Below are 21,234 nucleotides of genomic sequence, written 5' to 3'. Positions count from 1 at the left end.
CTGATTATACCGGATTCAATTGCATTTTACGTGTTCCAATATGTGAACAAAGTGTCCCCAAAAGTTGGTCAGTTCTTGGCAGAAGCTTTTCAGATGCCAGTAATCCTTGAGACCAGGTACGAAAAGGCTTCCTTTATTGGTGGGCTGATTTAACAGGGAATAGGGAAGATTAATCACATCATAGACACATTTTAGAACAACAAACAGAACCACCCATCACAGAGTAAGCATTATGAACCCCATATAGGAGGGCGTATTTCTCCTCTGTTGCATACCTACATTTGTTTGTTCAGCTGCAGTGGACATGTCTGGATGCAGATGAACTAGTACTATCTTAAGAGGCACTGAGAACTGTGATGCTGGAAGGAAATACCAGAATGTAAATCATGCCCAATGACACATGAGATTCCTCAGGCAGCTATTGCTCAGGTAATAGAGGATGGCAGACAGAAACAAGAAGCATGAACACTGAGAAAGACACAGTTCCATAGAGTTACTCACAGCTACATACCTATCTTGCCGCCTTCAGATTTGTTCAGAATTCCCACATCCATACTAATGGTCTAATTTGCCAGGACTAATTTGTCCTGGATAAATGGCAGCCTTATGAATATATACAACAGAGAAGTACTTTACTGATGTGTTACTGTCTTCTACAGGAACTTTCTGATAAAGGAGACCTCTAAAATGAGTGTGCTGGCAGAACAGCTGGTAGAAAAATTAACAGGCCTGTGGAAGAAGACAGAGGAAAAAGAGGAAGCCCCACCCCAGTAGTAGGACTGAAACAAAGCACAAGGCCACATCACACAAGTAATTAGAATGTACAGTGTCCCCTCCTCGTGGATTGAGGTCAGCTATCATAGAATTCATGTCCCTGATGATGTCCCAGGAAGGGGTGAGAAGAGAGTCTCTGCTCTTTGAAGCTTATCTCCCTGGGGGAGAAAAATACACTATCAAAGTAGCTTCTGGATGTCAGAGAGGGAATAGAAGGAAGACCAATGCTGTAGTTGAATCTTAAGAGAACAATTTGGCCACTTGGCCTTCCACCTCACCCAATAAAGTTTTGGATATGTGTGTTATGTTTCCTTCTTTGCATATAATGTTTCCATGTATAGTGTGAGTATAACAGCTTGTTCTGCTGCTGAGAGAGCTTATATAATGTAAGAGAAGCCACAGAAATCAGCTGTCATCAGTGATTCTAAGCATTCAGAAAAGTATAACCAAAATCAGATACTGCCCTTCACCTCCTTCCTCCTAGGGATCACTAGAAGTGTAGTTGTCTTTCAGGGCACCTGGTAACATTCCAGCTGTAATAGTCCAAAGACCATCCTGTAGGTGCTCCAAACGCTATGCCAGATAGGTTCTAGCACCTAAAGGATTCCCAGAAACTATTCCCACACCCATCAATGGATAAACAATGTTGTTCAGCATGCTTACAGCACCTTCTATCTATAAATACCAAATCACTTTGAAAACAATAGTTTCTCTTCGCCTTACTATAGTAAAACTCCAATTGTCTGGCATCCAGTGGTCCGGCACTTCCGATAGTCCGGCACCAACTGGAACCCAGAAGTGCTCTGGCCAGCCAGACAATTGGAGCTGCTCCGCGCCGCTTCCCCAAGTCCGCTGCCGCTGAAACTGATGAGCAGCGGACATGGGGAAGCTGCAGAGCAGCTGGGGTGCTGCTGGGTTGGTCCTGCAGCACTGCCCCTCACCCCCCTGCTCGGCGATATCTACTGTAGTCTGGGGGGTAGGGAGCCTGCTTCCCTCCCCTCCAGGAAACTCTCGGTGGCAGTGCAGGGCTTCCCCTGCATTCCTGCAAAACGGTGGAGGGTTTGCCCCTCGTCACGCCATTCCCCGCCCACTCACCGGACGCAGTGCAGGTCCTGGCAAACCCGTCACAGCCACCCCGCCAGAGTACCTCCCGATATTCCGGCATGTCCGATAATCCGGCACCACCTAGGTCCCAAAGGTGCCAGATTATCAGAAGTCTACTGTAGATGCTTGCCCACCCACAAAGGGGCCTATCTCCAATTTACAGGTTGGTAATTTGAAGCACAGAGAGAATAAGTGACTTGCCCGCTTATCTGCTAGTTGTCATTGTGCCCATCTACAGACTACCATCTACATTTTTGTTAGTCTCTAAGGTGATTCAAGACTATTTGTTTTTTAAGTTTATTCAGTTACAGACTAACATGAAACTTTTGTCCAAGGCAGTTTGTGGCGGAAACCAGAATGTAATGCAACACAGGTCATCTGGTTCTTAATTCTTTCTTCTAATTCCAGCAGGGTTCTAGTGGTTTGGAGTTCCTAACTAAGGAGGACAAAAAGCTTTTATTAAAAATGAGATGTTCACCTTCCAAATGTGAAGCAAATATAAACCAACACAGTGATGTCTTCCCAAGTCCAGTTGCAGCACTGCCTCTGGGATGTGTTAATGGGGGCAGGGGAATTCACCTCAACGGGATATTAAATGCAAAGCCCATTGTCACTTTAATGTCAGCATTCAGTAACTGTTATTCATTTTAACAGTTGGAATAGGTAAGGTAGTGGAAGGCCACAGGGGGGATTAGGAGTTTCTCCATGGAATGCAGTGAAAAGGTAAGGAGAAAATGGATGCAAAGATGTAAAAGGGTGAGAAACAGAAAAGAGAATGGAGAAGAAAGGGAAACAAAGGTCAAAAAATGCAGTGGTCCCACAAATTCAGCAATGCTAACCATGACAGTGTAGCCTGCTCATTTTTGACACCTCATTAATATGTATAAGCAATCATTAATATGTATGATTTGTTATGAATATGTATTAACTGTATTCATATTCAGTTAGAAGTTTCTAGGAGTGTTGCACACTGCACGCAAGTAGCTGCACATGTCACACTGTGCTGCTGCATGCAGCACACTGATCCAGGCTGTTACAACTTGTTTATCAAAGCACCTAATCAGGGACCCTTGTTTTCCTGTACAGGATCCAATGATTTTAAAGATAAAGATCATGAATATTTATGAGAAGGGTGCTTTGAAGGCCTGGCTAACAGTTCGTTCGTTCGCGCCTTTTTCCACCTTGCTTGTGTTTGTGTCACCCTGTCAGTCTATAGTTAGTTAGGGTTAGCTAGATTTCGTCATCGAGTGTGTCCGTTAGGATTAGTGCGTTGGTTCACTGCACCAGCGGCTGGGTACTTGTCCGTGACGGGAGCGTCGTGTTAGCTAGTCAGGTTTTGTTTCCAGGTGTTAGGGATATGTAGCTGTCTATCATCGGTTCCTGCTGAAGAGCAGAAGCCACCTGAAGATCAGCGCCAGGCAAGTCTCCACCAGTGATTCCTGCATCTAGGAGCGCAAGGCCCCAGACAAGGATCATCACCACCTGCCTGCACCACACCCGTCCCCAGGGTCTCCGAGGGATCGCCTCTCTGTTCCTCACTAAGGGCTCAGAAGGAGCCTAAGGCTTGAGGTCAAGACCACCGCAGAGGGTCACCGCTGCAAGGGATCGCCTCCTTATCTTTCACCAGAGGCTTTCAATTAGCCAAAGGCTTGAGAGACAGGAGCTTCTCACCCACTGTCAACTACTGGACTGTGTAATTATTGTATTTTGTGTAACCTTGTGTTTGTGGGGTACTTTTCTATCTTCTTTCCTTCTTGGGGTTGGGAAATATTACTGTTTACCTGCCTTTCTTGTTGTACCTTTAAAACTTTTACAATATATGGTTTGGCCCCTTTAAAGTGAGCAACGTTTTTATTTACTGCGGCATTCTTGGGTCAGCAAACACCTATGATAGATAAGGTTTGGTGGTATCTGCAACTTCTACTGAGGCTTAATTAATAATAATCAGATGCAAATTTAGGTACAAGCTTCCCTCAGTGTAACAACACCAAATAAATGTCAAGTAAGTTTAGCTACCTGACACAGGTCATACTGATATCTGTGCAAACCTCCCACTAATGTCAGTGTGTGAATTAATGGTAGCATATAGTCCCAAACATTAGCCTGGCCCAAGGACAAGTGTGACCCCTTTGATATCTGAAGTATCTATCATCTTGGAAGCATTTAAGAAAAATGTTGTCCTACTCTAACAGAATGGTATTTAACTCTTAATGCTCCTCTGTTTATCAGTGATAGATGTTGCATAAATTGCAAGGTTCGTCCCCTGGAGGCTAAGTCAATTTGCCCACAGAAGAGAGTCACACTTTTAGGCTGGGTCCAACTCAATTTTATTGGTTGCAACCAAGGTTCGGCTAAGAAGCTCAGTGCTCAAAGCAAAGCCGACCTTGGGCGTTGGCTAAGCATCCTTTTTTATACTTTCTTTAACTTTCTTATCTAACTTGGTATGTCTTGATTTGTTACCTTAGCTTCGTGTTGCAGTGTTATTGGTTAGCATATTTCAACTCTATTCCACTCAGTAACAACCACCAGTATAGCTTACTTAAGCAATAGCAATTAGCAAATTTCCCTAACTCAAGTAATATGTGTAATCTAGTCCTTGAGAAATGGGTCTAAACAGCTAGTTCCTCTACAGCTTCTAAAACATGTGCAATCAGCTAAATGATACGTGCTGTTTCAAGCTTAAGTAATGGAAAGGGGAAGAAGCACACATAGTTTTTACTATATTTTACTACATAGAGATGCAGCCGTGTTAGTCTGGTGTAGCTGAAACAAAAGACGGAACTATGTAGCACTTTAAAGACTGACAAGGTGGTTTATTAGGTGATGAGCTTTCATATTGATTTTCATATTGATCTGAGGAAGTGGGTCTGGCTCAGGAAAGCCCATCACCTAATAAACCATCTTTGTTAGTCTTTAAAGTGCTACATAGTTCTGTCTTTTGTTTCACCTCTGTTTATCAGAGAGCCTGAAAGGGTATGAAACAAAATACAGGACTATGTAGTACTTTAAAGACTAACAAGATGGTTTCTTAGGTGATGAGCTTTCGTGAGCCAGACCCACTTCCTCAGATCAAATAGTGGAAGAAAATTGTTACAACCATATATACCAAAGGTTACAATTAAAAAAAAAATGAACACATATGAAAAGGACAAATCAAATTTCAGAACAGAAAGGGGTTGGGAGGGGGGGAGATAAATGTCTGTGAGCTAATGATATTAGAGGTGATAATTGGGGAAGCTATCTTTGTAATGGGTAAGATAATTAGATCCTTTATTCAGACTCAGGTGTAAAGTGTCGAATTTAAGCATGATTAACAGTTCAGAGGATTCTCTTTCAAGTGCAGTCTCAAAAGGCTTTTGAAGAAGGATGCAGGTAATTAAGTTGTTGAGACAATGTCCTTTTTGGTTGAAATGGCAAGAAACTGTTTTTTCTTTGTGATCCTGTCTAATATCTGTTTTGTGGGCATTGATCCTTTGGCGAAGTGTCTGAGACGTTTGTCCAATGTACATAGCAGACGGACACTTTCGGCACATGATAGCATAAATTATATTTCTGGATGTGCAGGATTATGTGTTCTTGATCTTATAACTCACTTGGTTAGGTCCAATAATGGTATCAGCAGAGTGAATATGTGGACAAAGCTGGCAACGAGGTTTGTTGCAAGGGAAGGTACCAGGGTTGGTATTAGTGTGGTATGTCCTGTGGTTGTTGGTAAGAATCATCTTGAGGTTAGGTGGTTGTCTATAGGAGACTATGGGTCTGTCTCCCAGAGCCTTTTGGAGTTTAGTATCCTGTTCCAGTATAGGCTGTAGTTTATTGATAATGTGTTGGACAGGTTTAAGTTGGGGGCTGTAGGTAATGACAAGTGGTGTTCTATTGTTGGTTTTCTTGGGTCTGTCTTGAAGTAGATGGTTTCTAGGTATTCATCTGGCTTTTTCAATTTGCTTTTTTATTTCTCCAGGTGGGTAGTTGAGGTTTATAAATGCTTGGTAGAGATCCTGAAGTTTCTGGTCTCTGTCAGTGGGATTAGAGCAGATGCGGTTGTATCGAAGGGCTTGGCTATAGATGATGGATCGTATGGTGTGTTCTGGATGGGAGCTGGAAGCATGTAGGTAACTGTATGAGTCAGTGGGTTTTCTGTAGAGAATGGTGTCTAATTTTCCATTGCTGATTTGTACTGTGGTGTCCAGGAAATGGATCTCTAGTGTAGAATGGTCCAGGCTGAGGTTGGTGGGGTGTAGGTTGTTGAAATTTCTGTGGAATGTCTCCAGTGTTTCTTGGCCATGTGTCCAGATCAAAAAGATGTCATCGATGTAGCGTAAGTAGAGAAGGGGTAAAAGGGGACGGGAGTTGAGGAAACATTGTTCTAGGTCAGCCATAAAGATATTAGCATACTGTGGGGCCATGAGTGTACCCATGGATGTGCCGCTGATCTGGAGGTATAAGTTGTTCTCAAACTAGAAATAATTGTGGGTGAGAACAAAGTTACATAGGTCTGCTATCAGGTTGGCAGTGGTGTCCTCTGGGATAGTGTTTCTAATTGCTTGTAATCTGTCTTCATGTGGGATGTCGGTGTATAGAGCTTCTACATCCATGGTGGCAAGGATGGTGTTATTGGGGAGGTTATCGATGTTTTGTAGTTCCCTTAGGAAGTCAGTAGTGTCTCGGAGATAGCTGAGGGTGTTGGTTGCGTAGGGTTTGAGAAGAGAGTCTATATAGCTGGATAGATCCTCCTCTTCTTCCCTTTCTCAGTGTTGTGTTTAGATACCACAGGCCTGAGGGGTTTGCCTGAAACAGTGTCTGATACTTCCAACCTCCACTCAGTGGCCTCTTTCTGCCCCTGAGGGCAGGCTCCTTCCAGTTCCTTTGTTTTCTTAAGGCAACATGAAGGGATGTAGAGGATGCAGTGGGTGTTCTCTGGGGAAATAACACCCCAGACCATTCAGAACTGTAATTATTGAAGTATCAAAAGGACAGCCTATCAAAACCAGCCCCTTATTCAATTGAGCAATTGTCTAGGGTAATAAAACTCCTCCCACCTACCCCAGATTATAGCAGGCTGACTAAGGCTACCGAGAGCTGATTGAAACCAATTTTACAGTTCCCTAAACAGTATCCCTGGAGTACGTCCATCCCCTACAGCAGTGATTCCCAACTACCAATCTATGGTCCAGCAGTGGCAGTGGATTACGAACCCCTGCCTGCAGGGCTGTGGCATTCTGCCAGGCCATGCCTCCAGCTGCTAATGAGCCTTGCCCATTGGGGTTCCCTACATCAGAGTGAGTGGCACGGTGGGCAGCCGGATGTGCTGAGGCTAGAGCTGGGCTGTGGTGAGGCTGTTCCTACTGAAGCAGCTGTAGCTCCAGCTCCGGCAGCTGCTATGTGGCCCAGCTGGTGGGGCCACATGATGGGAGGCTGCGGTGCTAGGCGGTTGGACCACTAGGTCCAAGCGCCATGCGGAGGGTGGCTGTCCCGGCTGCCAGGGCCAAGGGATAGCATGGCATGCCATAGAAAGCTAAAAAGGGAAGGTAGTATAAATACACCAGCACATCTGTGAAAAAGCATAGGTTTCTGGGGGAGGGATTGTTTTCGCTGTTTGCACTTTTTGGTCTCCATTTTGATTTCAGGTGCTGAGAATGGGGTGATGCCAGGATATGGGTGTGCAATCTGCCATTAGTGGATACATGTGGCTACCCATGGCTTGCAAAAAATTCAGTATGGGCTAATTCTGTGACAAGATGGTCACCAGGAATTGCTAAGCCAGTCTTCTGTCACTCCAGCTACAATTAAGGGAGGTAAATTGGAGATGACTAGCCACTGTATGTTTTTATGCCTTTAGACCTCACATTATTTGGGGAAGGGATACTTCACTATTTGTTTAGCACAGTTTCCCTACTGTATAACTTTGCATTCACTGATAAAACTATAGGAAAAATAAAATCTAAGCTAATATTGACTATTAAAAACTAAACTACTTTATTAAGTGCATAGGAATCAGCACATAGGTTAAGGTCAATGAATGGCACGTACTGTGTGCGTACAGATGCAATGTAAAACACACAACTGTTTAAAAGAAATTCACATCATGAATGTGTGAATATGCAAATAAATTAATTACCATAATGAAATATGCAAATGTTTAAGTGCCAGTCCACCAAAAGTTTCTGAATGCGTTTGCTGGTCCACGGTATAAGAAAGGTTGGGACCCACTGCCCTCCAGCACAGCAATAAACTGCACCATGCACTTTCCAGCTTTTAGTTCTGATTTCACTGTGGCTCTTTGGCGGACCAGTTTTCTGGATTTCATTGTTGCCATCATTTAGAATATGAGGCTTGCTTGGATAAGCGGGAATGTGCGAACACAGGCACGTACATAAAAATAGGCTCGTACATATAGGAAGATTTAACTGGGTTCAGTTTGTGTTGGTTACAGAGCTTACCACATGAATAAATCAGAAACTTTAGCTACTTTCATTATGAAAACATCCTACGTGTGTCATCTCACCCTGTTTTTCTCCTTCTCTCTCTCCGCTTTCACTAGTTATTTTCAATTATCTGAAGCCATTCCTGTTCTACTGGGTTTGTAGACAGCCTGGGGATTTTTCTCGGTTTGTGCTTACCTGTTGAGTTGCATAGAAAAAGAAATAGCTCTTTCTTCTAGTCCAAGTATCCTGTCTTCTGACAGTGGCCAATGCAGGTGCCCCAGACGGAAGGAACAAAACAGGTAATTGTCGCAGAGCAGGTCCTTTTGACCACGGCCTCGCACATGCATTGCCCATTCTGCCACATTAAGGCCCCTCACAGAAAATGTAGACCGCTGAGACACTCTGAGAAGCATAACTTGTAAGCGCACAATGCAGCTTTCAGTGAACGAAATTTAACCTTGCAGGCATCCAAGACCAGGGAAGTGAGCATGAGGCAATAGAGCACAGCTGCAATAGATAAATGAAACTTGCTTGACTGACCCTTGAAACAGGGAGGTAAGCATAAGGAGATAAAGCACAACTGGCATGCACACTGACCATGCCCACAACAGGCACTGTCCACGAGGCCATCAGGTGGACATCATGAAATTCCTATAGGGCAATGTTGCCACACTACCTCATTACCAGCCTATCAGGCTCTGCCAAAAAACGGACCCTAATATGGTACCGGACATCAGGTTATGGTATAAAAGGCCCTCAGTCTCTTTGTTCAGGAGGGGGTTCCATGTATTGAGGGCACATGTCTTTTTTGCCCAGCTGAAGGATTGATCACCCTGAGGCTGCCTCCCCACCCTCCGAGTCAAAGATAGGGGTGCCGAGTCCTGAGCATGCTCCGAGTTCTTGTGTGTCTTTATGCTGCTATCATTGCTGGATTTGTAAGTGTCGCTTAAATATATTAATTATTGGTTTAGTTAACAATTAGCAATAATCGTGCCTCGGATTAACCTCATTGGCTACGATACTGCCACTGATTGAATTGTGTTAATCTCACTGTGTAATTCTGTAGAGTGTAATTGAGTCCTATTAATCATACTGTGTAAATTGTATAATTTTGTGTTGTGTAATAGCGTTGTATTTAGGTCAAGTATAAGTGTTAGAAATAAAAACCAAAGGGTTGTTAAGTTGTAGAGGTAGATCAATGACTAATTCCATCAGCTGCCCTAAAATAACCATAGAGGGACTGGCTGTGGGCGGAGTTTTTATTATTATTATATTGGCTTTGGGTTTTTTTGTATTTTTCGCTTGCATGCTGCGCTGCCTTGAGTAAATTAGAGACAGTGATTTGATCTAATTGAATTGTAATCACAGAGTTTGTAATCAGTTAAGTGCAGTTTAGTTCAGGTTTTCTCTCCTGTAAAAGCATTAGGCATTTGCTTGTTCAAAACTCATTTTAAAGTCATTTGGTTTTGATAAAAGAATCATTCTGCTTAATAGAAAATCATTTGTTTCACCATCATCCGGTAGTTTTCACTGGGTAGTCGGCTTTAAACCCTTGGGGCTCCCACCACATCACCAAACCAAGCTGCGACAGTAATCATCAAGTGATCCATCTCCTGTCACCCATTCCCAGTTCCTGTCATACAGAGGCTACGGACACCCTCCCTACCCATCCTGACTAATAGTCATTGAGGGACCTATCCTTCATGATCGTATCTTAAATCATTGAATGGATTAAATGTTCCTGATTTCTGCAAATAAATCTTTTATTGCAAAGTACCCATCCAAAATTATGACGAATAACTTCCAGAATACTTTGTCAGCTGTTGAATTTGGACTTCTGATAGCATACAATTGTTCACAGGTATATTTCTGGGGCTCTAATTGTATAATTGCAATCTTTTCAAAATTATTTTTGGTTCCTTATGTTGAAAGAAGACCCGAGTTTTTGGTGACATTTTAATAGAAAATAGTACCAACCTTTGTGTTAAAATAGTTAATCAAAGTTGTCACTTACTGAAAACCCAGTTTTTCATAAATGAACATTTTCTATAATGATTTCAATACCATTTTTAATTAAAAACTTTTACCAAAAGAATCACAAAAAAGTAGAAAAGGTGAATACATGTTAAAATGTTTATGAATTTTAAAATATTTATGAAAAAAAGACTACTTGTAATCAAAACTTTTCATAGGAAAAAAGTCAACCACACATTTACAAACTGGTTGTGCTTCTGTGTTGTTCTGTGCATAGGCCCAAGATCTGTAGAGGCCTTTGGGTGAACAGTGTGAATGCCAATTCCAGCTTCTCATTCTAGTGCAAGGAGGAAGGCGCGGGCCCTACCAGCAGAACTGTTGATTTGGCTGGGCTAGCAGGTGGGGAGGGCTAATGGGCTGTTGAAGGCCAGGCGCTAGGCAGCACCACGTAGACGCAGCCTTCCCTGGATTCCAGCAGCAGCCTTGGCCGAGACCTCACAAGCAGCGAGCGCGGGAGGGATTCTCCAGCACCTCTCTCCCAGAAGGGAAGCGCTGCAGGGGCTCAGAGATTGAGCCGTGGGCTTTGAGCCCAAGATGGGCCTTGTCTGGCAGTTTTTAACTCTCTCTCTCTCGCCCCCCTGCACGTTACTTTTTACCTCTCTACCCTCCCCGCGTGCATGGCTTCCCCCACCCCCGCGTGCGCGCTTTTTTGCTGCATCTCTCCCGCGATCGCTTTGCCGCGCTTTCTTTTACATCCGCCCGGCTCTCGGTCTTTGCTGGGCGCCTCTCGCTTCCCAGCTGCCTCTGCTCTCGCCTGCCGCAGGGTGAGAAATTGGAGGTGAACGGGAGCGAGCCTGGCCTGGGTTCCTCTTCCCGGCGCCCCAAACCTTTGCGTGCAAAGGCTCGGGGCGAGAGATCAGTCAGCACCTGCCCCTCGCGCCTCCCGTGTCATCGATTCTCTCTCAGTGGGCGCGAAGTGACTCAGACCACGCACGGCAGGTCTCGAGGCTCTTTAGCGGTCGCACGCGATGCACGGGCCAGGGAAACCCAGCGCGCTTTCCTCGCTCGGGGGTGTTCCAAGCACGCCATGTCTTCCCCCACCCCCGCCAGCCTCTGGCTCCGTCAGTGTCTCATTAGGCGTTGCAGGAGATGGCTGTGCTGTATCGTCACCCTTCAGGTAGGATTTGAGACTAGCCAGAGCTTTTGGCAGGGCGGGGCTGGCTTTTCACAAGCGCCTTTCCATGCTTGCGCCTGGGGAGGGGTTGCTCTTTTGAGGAGGCGCTGCTGATGCCAGGTGGTGACACGTTGAAAAACATCCTCTGGGAAAGCAAAGCGACTCTCTATGGGGTTTGGTTGCCACTGTGAGTCTGGTCTCAGTCCCTATTTGTAGAGCCCTGCAAACCCACAGAGAGCCACAGGTATCTGCAGATGTGGGAGCCGATACCCAAAGTTCATTTTTAGGGCTGTGGGATGCAAACCTTGTATCTAGAATCTGCAGTTTTGCTGCTATCGGCTTTATATCCACGGGTGTCTGCATCTGTCGTTATCAGATACCCACAGCTCATTTTGGCAGATACTGATGTAGATGCAAATACTAATAACGTATTCACACAGTTCTACCGTTTTCTGAAATTCTCCAGGGCCAGCCTGTGCTTGGTGTTGAGTTGTGTTCTGGAAAGTTTGAACAAATGGTGGGGGAGAGACAAGAATAGCAACTTTTCCTTGTGATGTACACAGGCACACAACGCCAATGAATTCTTATTTAACAAATATTTACTACACTAAAACAACTGTAGATAGTACTAGAGTGGAAGGGTCTTTCTACTGACCCCACCCTGCTAGCAGATGTTGAAATTCTGCTGGGAAGCCTCCTGGGTCCCAGTTAACTCAAGTGTGGTTTATTTCCAGCCTGGCTATAAGGAAGGTGAAAAGGGGAAGCAGAGGTGGTTCTCTCAGGAAAGTAAGATCTGAGGCAGAGAAGGATCATAAGTATTTCTCTGCACCTAAAGTTACTCCAAAACAGCTGTATGTTTTGTCACTTATTCTGAAATAGGGGTACCTGGTTCCTGTTTAGCTTAATGCACTTTTAAATTAATTAAACTAAACAGGAACAAGAAGTTACTCAGGAATCTAGTTACATTTGTACCATTACATTGGTACCCTACTTCAGTTCAAATGGACCAGCCACACTTGTAAAGAAATTTGGCAGAGATGTTAGATGCTTTATTATTAGTTTGTTATTTAAGAAGACAAACCCTAGGAAAGGAATACACTTGACCTCACAGAGTATGCAAAGAATTTATTTGAAGTGGGACAGGTAAATTATGGTTGAAGTAGTCTACTCCAGCGAGATGTCCTTTTCCAGGCTTTAGGGGAAAATGCTTTGGGTTTAACTGAGTTATAATGATTTGGAAATCACATCTATTGAAATCCAGTCCCAAGGACTTTACTGCATTGGTAGTATAGGCAAGAAAACATTGCCTTGTATGTATGTAGATACCTAAACTAGCTGTGCAGTAAGTGTACTTTGAATGAGACAAAGTATGCTATAATTTAGGTGCAGAGTGAATATGATGGTGCTCTACAGCAGTTTCTCAACATTTTTTTTGTAAAGTACCCCTTTTTCAAAGAAACAAAATTATAAATACCCCCCATACCTAAAGTTTTCAGACACACACGTTATTTTTTCTACCATTGCAACACATTTGTTTAACAAACAATTTAATCATAGCCGGGTGGGTGATGAAATTTTTGGGTGTAAAAAGTACAAAAATAATAAAGTGCTGTAAAACTTAAAAATTCAGTTTTCTCCAAATTTCAGTTGTGTTGAGGTATCACCGAAACTTCTCTCGAGTACCCAACGGTGCTTGTACCTCTGGTTGAGAAACACAGCTGTAGGGCCGTGTTTCTCAACCAATGGTACGAGTACTCTTAGGGTACTGGGACATTCTACTGAGAGGTTTCAGTCAACACAACTGAAATTTGGAGAAAATTAAATTTTTGTTGTAAGTTTTACAGCACTTTATTACTTTTGTACTTTTTACACCCAAAATTTTCATTGCTTGCCTGGCTACGATTAAGTTATTTAAACAAAAGTGTTGCAATGGCAGAAAAAAAAATTGTCTGAAAACTGTAGATACTGGGGGTACTTATAATTTTTTAAAGGGGGTACTTTAGAGGAAAAGAAGGTTGAGAAACACCACTGTAGAGAACTAAGTGAACATGCATATTTCTATGAACAGAGCATTGCAGGGATGGAAAGCTGAGTGGCCCCAGGGGATGGAATTCTTCTCTTTCCCCTCCCCCTACTTTTTCTTGGGGGGGGGGGGGGATCTCTAGAAAATTCTGTTAGAAAAAGTTACCTCAATAGGATATTAAAATTTCACCATTGTAAGCTTCCAGAAGTGAGGCAATATGCTAAAGTTTAAGGTTGCATGTGCAAATTTAAACCCATCACTGTGAAGATATGACTTACACAGTCTTTAGTTACGTGATTGCATTGTGATTGTTATTTCTCAGATAACATTGTATACAATGTTTCCTATTACATTACTTAACCAGATTGTTGCACATGTTACAAGATATCTCAAGCAAAGCTTGTCCATGAAAATCATTTATACCTAAAGTACCCAGCAAAATGTTCTAAAGCCTTTCAAAATGTTCAGGAGCATTGGACGTGTGCTGATATATTCAGGCCACCTAAAAAGGCAGGTAAAATATCTGTGTAGCTGTTTCTCTCTCTCTCTCTCTGTTGCAATTCATTGATGAGAGAGAGAGAGAATATTAGATTAATATTTAACTATTTCAGTACTTAGAGTGGTTGGTTGAAAAGAAAATTTGTAAGACATGGTGTGTCAGAAAACTTTTGAAATGAATGCCTGGAAAAGAGAGAAAAGAAATGTATCATATTTAAATCAGAACAAACAAACAAAAAATCCCTGGTACGTCTACAATGTGGGAATTAATGTTTCCTATTAATAGTGGCATGTTTCCTATTTTAGTATTGCATGCACCAGATCTTCTCAAACAACCCAGACCATGGGGACAAGAGTTCAGAATTCTGAGTGTTGAGGGTCTGAAGGAACATTAAGGGGAGTATTCTGTAATGGCAGGCAGCTTGCGGTTCAGCTTCAGCCAGTGCGGTGTGGGCCCACTCTTTAGTTTTTGCTCTGGGCCCCCATGAGTCTAATGCCAGCTCTAACTCTGAAGTATATTTTTGAAAAAACAAAAATTCTTTCAATAAAACTGAATCAAACCCAGAGGTTCTTTCTCAATTTTATTCATTCTTGTGCCAGGCAAACTGCCACTGAAGTCATTGAGTTCATATCTTTCTTAGGACGGGTCTGCACTGCAGACTTCTGCTGGCACAACCACGTCAGTCCTCTTCACAATCTCTGACAGCTGCACTGACAGCAGCCCCCAGTATAGATGCAACAACATGGGCCAAGCTGTTTTTAAAACTAATACTATAAATTGTTTTTCTTAACGGGGTTTTGTTTTATTCTAGGAAAACAAAGCGTCGTTTCGTTGGTATAGCTCTGTGTCCACAGTAGAAGTGCTCTGTTGGTATCCTATACCTATATTCCTGTACTAGTTCAGTACTCCTTGTGTAGCTATAGGCTTAAGGGTAGGTGCTATCACCTATCATCATAGCATCCGGGCATTTTTCCATAAAACAATAGAAAAAGTTTGTTGTGGTCTTCATGAAACTTCTAGTGTTTCTCCTTTTTGAGGTCAATACTACGGGGCAGCAATTTTGGTTTTGATTTTTTTCTTTTTAAAATATTTTATTAATTACCTTGTGTTGTTGGTAGGGGGTTAGGTTGAGGAGGAGTGTCAGAGGTGTGCTAACGATTAAGGATATTGGCTCAGTAAAAGACAAAATCAGATTTTGCCAGATACAGTAATCTGTTCTCCTTAAATGATGAGATCTGTCATTCTATTGTCTGTTGTTCTTTTTCAAAATAAAGAATGTTTAGGATATTGCAAAAAAACTTCTAAATATGTGTTACAGTGACCAGCTGTGCCTTGAAACAATCACACATAGCTAGTATCTTTAACAATTATTATAAACTCAATGGAATGTCAGAATATACTCCTGCTTTGCTGTTCACTTCTATGCTAGATTTTCTACGAGGAAAAAGCTAGTATTGTAAAGAGAGCATAAAAGGTTAACTTCTAACTGTGGGAAAGGATCTGGGAATCATAGTGGATCACAAGCTAAATAATGGTCAACAGCGTAACACTGCTGCCAAAAAAAAGGTGGGGGGAGGGAGGGCAAACATTATTCTGGACTGTATTAGCAGGAGTGTTGTAAGCAAGATACCAGAAGTAATTCTGCTTTACTCCATGCCAGTTAGGCCTCAAGTAGAGTAGTGTTTCTGGTTCTGGGTGCCACATTTCAGGAAAGATGTGGACAAATTGGAGAAATTCCAAAGAGCAATGAAAATTATGGAAGGTCTAGAAAACATGACCTGTGAGGGACAATTAGAAAAAAAAAATGGATTTGTTTAGTCTGGGGAAGAGAAGACTGAGATGGTAAATAGCAACAGTTTTCAAGTACATCGAAACTGTTACTATATCTTCTGTTGTCTCAACTCTGCAAAGAGCTTAAAAAAAAATCTTACAAAACTGGGCAACAAAATGGCACATGAAATTCAGTGTTGATAAATGCAATGTAATGCACATTGGAAAATACAATTGCAATAGTGCATGTAAAACAATGGAGTTTAAATTAGCTGTTACCACTCAAGAAATAGATCGTGGAGTCATTGTGGATAGTTCTCTGAAAACATCCACTTGCTGTGCAGTGGCAATCAAAAAAGCAAACAGAATGTTGCAAACCATTTGGGAAAGGGATAGATAATGTAATTGGCTCCATGTAAATCCATGGTACACCCACATTTTGGATATTGTGTGTGGATGTGGTTACCTCATCCCGAAAAAGATGTATTGGAATTGGAAAAGGTTCAGAAAAGGGCAACAGAGGATATTAAGGGTATAGGATGGCTTCCATATGAAGAGAGAGATTAGTAAGACTGTGACTTTTTAGCTAAGAAAAGACACAACTAAGGGAGGTTATGGTAGAGGCCCATACAATCATGACTGATGTGGAGAAAGTAGATAAGGAAGTATTTACTCCTTCCCATAACACAAGAACTAGGGATCACCAAATGAAATTAATGGGCAGCTGATTCAAAACAAACAAAAGGAATACTTTTTTTCATAAAATGCACATGAAACCTGTGAAATTCCTTGATGTTGTGAAGGCCAAAACTACAGGATTCAAAAAAGAACTAGATAAGTTCATAGAGGATAGGTCCATCAATAGGCATTGGCCAGGATGGGCAGAGATGGTAGCCCTATCCTAAGGTGACCAGATGTCCTCTTTTTAAAGCTTTCAGGGGGTAGCTGAGTTAGTCTGTACAGGATAAACTTTAAAAACTACAAATAGTCTGGTAGCACTTTATAGACTAACAAAACATGTCGATGGTATCATGAGCTTTCGTGGGCACAGCCCGCTTCTTCAGATGACCAGTCATCTGAAGAAGCGGACTGTGCCCACGAAAGCTCATGATACCATCAACATGTTTTGTTAGTCTATAAAGTGCTACTAGACTGTTTGTTGTTTTTTAAGTTTATCTTTTTAAAGGGACAGCTGCAGGTCTCACAGCTTTTTCTTAAAAAACAGACAAATTGTCCCATATTTTTGGTCTTTCCCTGTTATTACTGGTAGGTCCAGCTGCTGGCCAGATTCCAACCACCCACCAGTGGTGAGGTTGGGGAGGTCCAGTGGCTGACCTGTGGGGTGGGTGTACGAGGCTGATGGCGAGGTGAAGATGTAGCTTGCAGTATCAGCCACTTCCCCCAGTTGGTCTTTTAGTGCAGCCTTCAGTGCGTGCTGAGAAGGGTCATAGGCTGGGCCAGCGCTTCTCATAGCTCCCATGGGCCAGGAACAGCAAACCATGGCCTATGGGAGCTGCAAGCAGCTGTACCTGTGGGATGCAGCCAGGAACTAACCTTGGTGAACTATGTCTGGCCCGCTGGCTGCTTATTGCCCACTCCTGGCTCGACAAACATCTGTCAGGATGGTTGAGATAATATTTAGTCCCTTCCAGTCCTATGAGTCTATGCTTCTGTGATTCCTTATTCATAAAAAGATAATCTTTTCCCACTTAAATTCTATGTTTTTTTTCTTTTCATGACTTATGGTAAGTGGGCAGATTTAAAATCTCTACTTCATCCCTCAACTCCTCTAGTGCTTCCCATAAATCGTTTATTATTGCTTAAGAGTATGTTTAGAATAGAGGAGGATTTTCTCCTATCTTAAATCATTTTTTAATATTGGTATTTACTAGTGCAAGTTAACTCAAGTTAATATTCTACAAACTAGTCTAACACTCTACGAACACTTATTCCAACACACACGCATTTGTGGTTTGATAGTTGTATGTCCCGGTTCTATCTCAGTTTTTAGAAACATCAAATTAATTTGAGTGAATTGACCATCCAGTGTTGCCATTTATCATGATTTTATTAGTCTCATAGTAGTTGGTATTTTCCTTAAAGCCCAACTCTTGCAGGCAAGTAATTGCATGAGAATCTCATTTTACTATTTTTTTTAAAACATCAAAGTTTCTAGCCTCCATAGTTGCCGAACAAAGCTTAAAAGTATGACTTAAGCATAGCTTAAATTGTTTTATATGCTTTCTGGCCTTTGAACCATCTCCCATATTTTTTAACCTTTTGATTTTTAGTGGCTTGACTATTTTTCAACATTCTGCGAATTAAACAGGAAAAAATAGTCTAGTTTTGGTGTAACGAGATGAAAAGGAAAAAACATAAATGCAATCATTTCATAGAATCATAGAACACTAGAACTGGAAGGAACCTCGAGAGATCATCAAGTCCAGTCCTCTGCCCTCCGGCAGGACTAAGCACGGTCTAGATCATCCCTGATAGATGTCTGTCTAACCTGCTCTTGTCTCCTTTTGCCTTGGGTATGATTCTTCACACATGGATGGAGCGAACAGTAATAGAGATCAAGGAGATATCTGCATCATGTTTTTCGGTGCATTCAGCGAAGTGCTTTGCGCTCTTATTTTTCACCTCCACCCTTTCCACATTTTACATAATAACTGAAACTATATTAGCCTTGTGTGAGAATTCTTGCCATACTTGTTCTTAATCATAGCAACAAGGCCACTCCCTGCTGTCCAGCTCACAACAAAGGACATTGGCTTTTAGTTTAACAGTAGGACTGAAAGTAGCAGAGTTCCTGTTTTCATTATAATGTTTCCTTTTCAGTGCCTTGGAAGCTAATTAGAGAACTTAATTTCTCAGTCCAAAGGTGGAAAATGTATTATTATTTTTGAAAATTTGAGCAACATTTGTTGCTACAACTAGGCTGTCCCCACTGAGAGTTTCTGCCTGATTGTTCTGAGAGGGAGAGGAGGAGGAGGAGATTGGTACCTAAGCTTTTTGCTTGTGTATATTTTCAAAAGCAGGGAGCGTGGGGCCGGGGGGGACTGCTTGAGTTCCCCACTGGCCCCGTGTCCCCCACAGCACTTGCACCTTTGAAATGTAGCAAGAACTGGCAGGGCTCTTGCTACATTTCAAAGGTGGAGGTGCCCTTATCTACTAATCGAATAGTCAATGCAATTTGCATTGATTCATAATTGATTCATCTAAATTTAACATCCTTAATTAATAAACCCATTAAAACTCCCCCTTTCCCTGATGGAGCATTCCCCTCCTTCTCAAGAGGAGAAGCCATAGTGCTGAAGGGCATGCCATGCTAGCGATGGTTGCATTTCAGTGATGGGGGAAGTGATCTAGATCCTGATCTTTTTGAAGTAATGGCAATACCGAAATACTAGAATAAGGTTGTGGCAACATCCCCTCCTACTGCAGTCTGCAGTGATAGTCTTTGCTTGAATTTTTAGACTAAAGCTGAGGTGTCCCAGCTCATGTTTCTCTCAAACCCTGAAAGTTGCTTTCTCATAGATGTTGTTTCATACTTTGAATACGGTATCTGTGGCATGATGTTTTTTGAGTTGTGAGTAATTTCTTTACCACGACAATGTCTTAGAAGAGAGAAAAGACACTATGAACCAGGCAACCGCAAGGTATATTAAAGAGAGAACAAATCAGGGGCCCGATTCAACACTTCTCAGGAGAGGCCAAAGCTCCCTTTGAGCTCCTCAGCAAGGATGAAAGGGGCTCAGAAACAGGCAGGTACCGGAAGAGGAACATCATAAACTTTGTCCTTACACAGAGGGGATGTACGTTTTGGGCCATGCCCATCTTTTACATGAGAACATCACTCAACAGCTCACAGCCAAGTAAACTGTGGGAGCCAAATCCTCAGGCCTGGAGTGTGTGTGTGTGGGGGGGGGGGGGGTGTGCACATGTTAAGGGGGTCTTGCTAATGTGAATTTTCCCCTGTTCGTGCTGAAGGCATCTTATGACACTGTCTCACCTTCCTAGTAACCACCAGAAGGCACCTTTCTCCCTTCTTGTGAGTCTACATGTAGGAAGGGCTCTGCAGCAGACTGGAGGACGAGAGAGGAGCTTCAACACTCCATTCCCTCTAATCATTGAAGTCCAGGATGTGGGAGGCAATTCTGACTGAGCAGAATATACTCCTACAGTTGCTACTGCCAGCAAAGCTCCTGACACGGTAGAGCCAGAAACAGTCAGCAGTCCATGTGACTGGCTCCTTTCTTTACAGATAAAGGGTGTGGGGGGGATGCAGGTTTGCACATTTCACAAGGTCCCAATCTCCTGCTCCTTGAGAGGAATGGATAGTAGAAAATGCTGCACGGGGACTCTATGGACTTTTCCATCTTTTCAAGTCTGGCCTACAGGTTTCTCCACCAGAGGGTAAATGATCTGGCTGGGGCTTAGATTTTTGGTCCTTTCATCTGTCCAACTGCCATTTATCCCGTTAAAATGAAATTTCCACTGATTTCAGTGGGACCAGGATTTTGCCTATTGACTTCAAAGCTGAAGCAAAAACAGGGGTGAGAAGCTGAGCGTATAATTTGCAATTGTTATCCTAATTATACAAATGGTGGCTTTCTACAGCTCCTTTCATATGCCTCCCAATATGCTAGAATAGTCACACAGTAACCAAATGGACATGGACTGTGTTGTGACTCAGTAAATAAGGCAGCTGCCTTCTGCTTGGCCATTGCTCTCACAGAGCCTTGGGCGTTAGATGCTATCTGATACCGAGGAAAAAGTTTTCTCCAGAAACTGTTCATCCTTCACATGGGTCAGAAAGATCCAGGCTATGCCTGGCCCACCTCCCTACTCAGTGGCTGTGCCCTGTTACAATTTTGCCCCAGAAGTGCCCATTGAATTCATTGTTGGGCATTCATCATTGCTTTAACATATTTTGAGTCTTTTGAAACCAGTTCCACTGTCTGCATGGAAAAGCAGCATCTCCAAAACTCTCTCCTTGCTTTGATAGCTTGTTTACTTATTGAACCTTTTTCCTCTCAGTTCTGCTCTGTCACGATGTTCCCTAGTGATACCATATTAATTAGCTCTTAAGATTCTTGAGGTAGTGAGAAGTAGTGTTGACAAGTGGACTGGGAGCCCAATAAATCTGAGTTATGTTCTTGGCTCTGCTACTGACTTTTCTGTGTAACCTTGGGTATATCATTTCACCTCTCTGTGCCTTTGTTTCTTCTCTCTCCCTTTGTCTTTTTTCTATGGACGCTTTGGGGCAGAAAATTTCTCTTATGCTGAATGTGTAGAGTACCAAGTGTAATGAGACCATGGTGTGATATGAACAATATTACACACAAAAAACCCCTATGTAAACCATTATAGTCAGCTTCTGAAATCAAGCACCCAAGCTAGAAAGTGCCAGAATTAAGGTTACTTGTACTTGCCCAGTTAGTCTTCACCTCCCCATTTGGGCTCACTGCTCAAGTCTCAGCCTCTC

The 21,234-nt window shown here is 42.6% G+C and overlaps 1 protein-coding gene and 1 pseudogene across 2 annotated transcripts in view; one reads left to right on the top strand and one right to left on the bottom strand.

The window, feature by feature from the left end:
• The first annotated feature begins 9,096 nt into the window (after positions 1-9,096).
• Positions 9,097-21,234, top strand: part of CLDND1 (claudin domain containing 1) — a 33,468-nt gene continuing 21,330 nt past the window's right edge. For both annotated transcript variants that reach the window (XM_075906590.1, XM_075906583.1), the window contains exon 1: positions 9,097-9,238. The gene's annotated coding sequence lies outside the window, so the exon portion shown is untranslated. The remainder of the gene's footprint in view (positions 9,239-21,234) is intronic.
• Positions 9,261-9,342, bottom strand: LOC112547265 (U4 spliceosomal RNA; annotated as a pseudogene).

The sequence above is a fragment of the Pelodiscus sinensis genome, chromosome 1 (genome assembly GCF_049634645.1).
Source record: "Pelodiscus sinensis isolate JC-2024 chromosome 1, ASM4963464v1, whole genome shotgun sequence".
NCBI classification, from domain to species: domain Eukaryota; kingdom Metazoa; phylum Chordata; order Testudines; family Trionychidae; genus Pelodiscus; species Pelodiscus sinensis.
Note: the sequence above shows the minus strand (reverse complement) of the source record. Positions and strands in the feature narration are given on the sequence as shown.